Genomic DNA, 5364 nt, shown 5'->3' with positions numbered 1-5364 from the left:
AGGGCATCATCCTGAGTGAGGTAACCCAATCACAAAAGAACTCACATGATATGTACTCACTGATAAGTGGATATTAGCCCAGAAACTTAGAATACCCAAAGATATAAGATACAATTTGTTAAACACATGAAGAACAAAGACCAAAAAAGTGTGGACACTTTGCCCCTTCTTAGTATTGGGAACAAAAGGCCCACGAAACGATTTACAGTGATAAAGTTTGGAGCTGAGACGAAAGGATGGACCATCTAGAGACTTCCGCACCCGGAGATCCATCCCATAATCAGCCTCCAAACGCTGACACCATTGCATATGCCAGCAAGACTTTGCTGAAAGGACCCTTATATAGCTCTCTCTTGTGAGGCTATGTAGGTGTCTGGCAAACATAGCAGTGGATGCTCACAGTCAGCTATTTAGATGGAACACAGGGCCCCCCAATGGAGGAGCTAGAGAAAGTACCCAAGGAACTGAAGGGGTCTGAGACCCCATAGGTGGAACAACAGTATGAACTAACCAGTACCTCCAGAGCACGTGTCTCTAGCTGCATATGTAGCAGAAGATGGCCTAGTCGGCCATCATTGGGAAGAGGGGCCCCTTGGTCTTGAAAACTTTATATGCCCCAGTACAGGGGAAAGCCAGGGCCAAGGAGTGGGTGTTGGTGGGTATCAGAGTGGGGGGGGGAGGATATGGGGGACTTTTGGGATAGCATTTGAAATGACATGAAGAAAATACCTAATAAAAATAGATATTTGAAAATGTGATATTAAATACATAGATTCTGTAGCCAAAAGTATGAAACATATCAAAGATGAGTTGTAGATGACATCACTCCAGATCAGTAGTTCCCAACCTGTGAGTCACAAGTCCTGTGTAAACTTCTCTCTCCAAAAAATATTCATATTACAATTCATAATGGTAGCAAAATTACAGTTAGGAAGTAACAACAACATTTTTTTTTTATGCTTGGGGGTTGCCACAACATGAGAAACTGTACTAAGAGGCCACATAGTTAGGAAGGTTGAGAGCCACTGCCTTAGATAATCCTATTTTTGAGGACTTAGTCACTATTAGTGATAGTGTGGATGTTCTCAGTGTTGGAGTGTTGGAAATGAGGTTTCTGATGTCCAGCAATATAAGGCTCCATTCTATTGGAGGAGCTGTATTGACCCAGGCACCTCCCATCAGGCTATTTATCTCCTAGTGTTTGATGGCCTCCTCTGATACAAGCCAAAGGCACAAGTGACAGGAACATGTGCTTTTGGAAAATTGGAAAGCAAATTTGAGTAGGAATAAGAAGAAATGAATAAAACTCCAGTTATTTCAAGAGACCAGCATATCTCCTAGTAAGCTTAGATAATGATGAAAGGTTGCAGCTCTCAGAGTAACCCACAGTGCACGTTGGGGATGAGCGGTGAATGTGTATGTAGATTTTCTATTTTCTCTAAAAGCAGTAGTCATAAGCAACAATCAGCGCAATTAAGTTAAAATGTACAATAAACATAAACTAAGGGGAAGAGGGAAAAGCCCAGGCACTGAAATTTGAAACATTCCTGAATTATTTACTGGTTAAGGTTCAAATTTTTAAAGTCTGATTTACAAACATAGTAAATGGAGACAGGCATGGTGGCATATGTCTTTCAATCTTATACTCAGGAGGAAAAGACAGGCAGATCTGTGAGTTCGAGGCCAGCCAGAGTAAGTTCCATGACAGCCAGGGCTACACAGAGAAACCCTGTCTTGAAAACAAACAAAATTGTAAATCAACAGTGCATGTTTTACGTATGACCATTTAGTCACGGCAAGTCTGAGAGAAATGTTTTTGTTGTTGTTGTTACATTTAAGTACAATGTGTGTGTGTGTCCATGTCTCAACCTCTCTTCTTTTCAAGGTATCGGTCACGTTGGATTTAGATCCACTTTAATCCCACATGATCTCATCTCAACCTGATCACACCTGCAGAGAATCTATTCCTAAAACAGTCTTGCCCATCAACTCTATGTAGATTTAAAACTTTTGCCTATTTTTCAGGAATGTGATAGTTTTAACATTTTCCACACACAGGGTTATGTAGAAGGACAAATGATGCAACTATACTATAATCTCAAAATTAAAAAGATCACTTAAAAAGGGGGTGCAGGGGAAACCCTGGCTTGTAAACTAGGCATGACATTGCATGCCTATAATACTGTGAGCCTTCTTTCAGGAGGCCAGATTGTGAGTTCCAGGCCAGGTTGGGCTACATAAGACCTGTCTGGAGAAAACAAGTTGAGCTGGATGTTGTCATTACTCTCTGCCGTGGAAACATTTACATTCATTTAGGATAGTAAGTTAATGGATAATAGCAACTGTTTCAAATGCACCACCATGGCAGTGCCTGCCTTGGAGTCTGTTTTGAGCTATGTTAGTTTAGTGATACAAACCAACTTGGCCAGTAGGCCTATTTTTTTTTTTTTAAGTAAAAACCAGAGAAAGGAGCCAGCTAAGTTCAAGGCTGTTCAGATTGTATCATTTTCTGGAACCCATCTTTATTGTTTGGGGTGAGAAGTTGAAGGTTTATTTTTATGTGGCTCTGTTTTTAGCTGCTTACCAGTGCTGAGGCTTGTGGTGGAAGCCCCTTTGTGTGACACATCCCCTGCTTCATTTGTCCCTGGAGCATACCATGTGCCAAGTCATCACTTGTCCCCGGCTAGTTGGCTTGTGTGACAGAGGAAACATCTTGATAACTCACTGAGACGGTTTATGTCAGAGAGAGAATCACAGGTTCTCGGACCTCACGGCATCCTTAGGGGTAAGGGAGGAGCCAAGGCCTTCTAATTTGCTTGGCCAGGACTGTTGCTCATCACACCTGATTACACAACTGTGTCATTCAGCTGCCATTTTCTCAGACTTTTATGCAGTGGTATTTGGGAATGACGTCAATTCTTTTCCTGTCTGACCCCTAAGATTACAGTGACTCAGTGCTGGCTAGTCAACCTTAAAGATTAAATCGAGGACATCGGCTTAATGATTTTAGCAGTGAGTGTAAAGGATTTCTCGAGTATGAGGATCATACTATAAAATAGAGCTGAAAATTTTGTTTTATCTTAAAGAGAAATTAGTACAGCTGAAAACAAATCTTAGGATTGTATTTTCCTTCCTTCTTTCCTTCCTTCCTTCTTTCTTTCCTTCCTTTTGACAAAGCCTTGCTATGTATAGTTTCAACTCTTTCTTTTAACTTTTTTTAAAATTTATTTATTTTAAACTCCAGATTTTATTCCCCTCCTGGTTCACCCTCCGACTGTTCCACATCCCAAATCCCCTCCCTGCCCCCATCTCCACGAGGATGTCCCACCCCCTACTCACACCCCACCAGACCCGGGGCCTACAGTCTCTTGAGGGTTAGGTTCATCTTCTCTGACTAAACCTAGACCTGGCAGTCCTCTACCCTATATGTTTTGGAGGCCTCATATCAGCTGGTGTATGCTGCCTGGTTGGTGTTCCAGTATGGAGATCTCTGGGGTCCAGATTAATTGAGACTGCAGGTCCTCCTACAGTGTCGCCCTTCATCTCAGCTTCTTCCAGCTTTTCCCTAATTCAACCAGAGGGGTCAGCAACTTCTGTCCATTGGTTGAGTGCAAATATCTGCATCTGATTTTTTCAGCTGCTTGTTGGGTCCTTTGGAGGGCAGTCACAATAGGTCCCTTTTGATGAGTGCTCCATAGGTTCCGTAATAGTGTCAGGTCTTGGAGCTTGAGATGGATTCCACTTCAGGCCTGTCATTGGACCTTCTTTTCCTCAGGCTCCTCTCCATTTCCATTCCTGCAGTTCTTTCAGACAGGAACAATTATGGGTCAGAGTTTTGATTGTGGGATGGCAACCCCATCTCTCACTTGATACCCTGTCTTTCTGCTGGAGGTGGGCTCTACAAGTTCCCTCTCCCCAATGTAGGACACTTCATCCAAGGTCCCTCCCTTTAAGTCCTAAGAGTCTCACCTTTCAGGACTCTGGTGCATTCTGGAGGGTCTCCCCAACCTCCTTCCTCCCAAGGTTTCCATTCTTTCTTCTGGTGCTCAGGGATTTCAGTCCTTTACCCCCACTCAATTCCCTATCTTGTTCCCCTCTCTTGCTGGCTTAGAACTTGCTATGCAAACCAGGTTGACATCGAACTTGTGTTTCTCTTGTTTCTGTCTCCTGAGTGCTGAGATGATGACAGGCATATATCAGCAAGCCCAGTTCAAAGATTGTATTTCTGAAAAACAAAAAACAAAGAGCAAAAAATATCAAGTACATTTCTACAATCTTGACTCTTGGGTGGTAAAGACAAGAAGATCACAAATTCAAGGCCATACTTGCTCCATGAGACTTTTGTCTGAAAAAAGAAAGAAAGAGCAAACTGAACATAAGAACATTCCAGTGGATGGAGTGAATGCTGCTTCCTCTTTTTGAGCTCTGTATAGAGGTCAGCTCTCAGATGGCCAACTATTCTTAGAACTTACTTTCTGCTTGGGGGAGGTACTTAAGTTAAGGTTTCACTATACACAGACTGAGACCATGTAGGGTACAAAGGTACAGCTGCCTCACCTTTGTGGGAGAGAGCAGAGGATGCTTTCCAGCTTCAGAGACTCATGTGGTCCTGCCAAGGTTTCTATTTCTGTTCCACTGCAGCTCACTTCTTTTTCTGCCTGCCCTGCTACCCTGGTTCCTTACATACATCATCCAGGAAAGACCTCCCCAGTCAGTGCCTGCTCAGAGATCCTCTCCTCTAAGGAACTGGACTCAGTCAGCATGTCCGTATTTGACTGGGAGTTGTTTTTCTTTCTTAGTGCACCACCAAATGAAAGCATGGCTCACTATTAAAGACATCTTAGCCTCCACAGAATAGATGAGCATCAGCCAAGTGAAAGAACAGGGGATGGAGGGAAATGCTGGAACAGCTTGGAGTAGTCTGTCTTGAGAGGCCTTGCATGTTAATTCTACCTAGTTTGACTTTGTCTTGCAGAAGCTGAACATAAATCACAGGTCTTTTTTGGTGTGATGAACATAGACTCCAAGTATGTTAAATAAGCATTCTACCAGTGAGCTACAGTTTCAGGCCTAGAATTGGCTTTTAAATGGCTTCAGTGGCCCGAAGGTTAATAGGATAGCCTTCCTAAGTTTCACTGGTTGCCTTTGTAGGGGCTACAGTCTTCAGTCTCAATTCTCTTTTCACAGGCTACTGATTTTAACATGACTCTTACTACCCTGAAGGAATTGTCATGCTGTATATATTATTGTGTTATATACATTACTTTTGTCACTAACAAAGGACTGCACTTTAGATAAACCTTAGTTAACACTATGGGCCTTTTGAAGACCATTAGACTACAGGGGTGCCAGAACAGATGTAGA

Source organism: Mus caroli, chromosome 1, assembly GCF_900094665.2.
Source record: "Mus caroli chromosome 1, CAROLI_EIJ_v1.1, whole genome shotgun sequence".
NCBI classification, from domain to species: Eukaryota; Metazoa; Chordata; class Mammalia; order Rodentia; family Muridae; genus Mus; species Mus caroli.
This window is presented reverse-complemented; position numbering follows the sequence as displayed.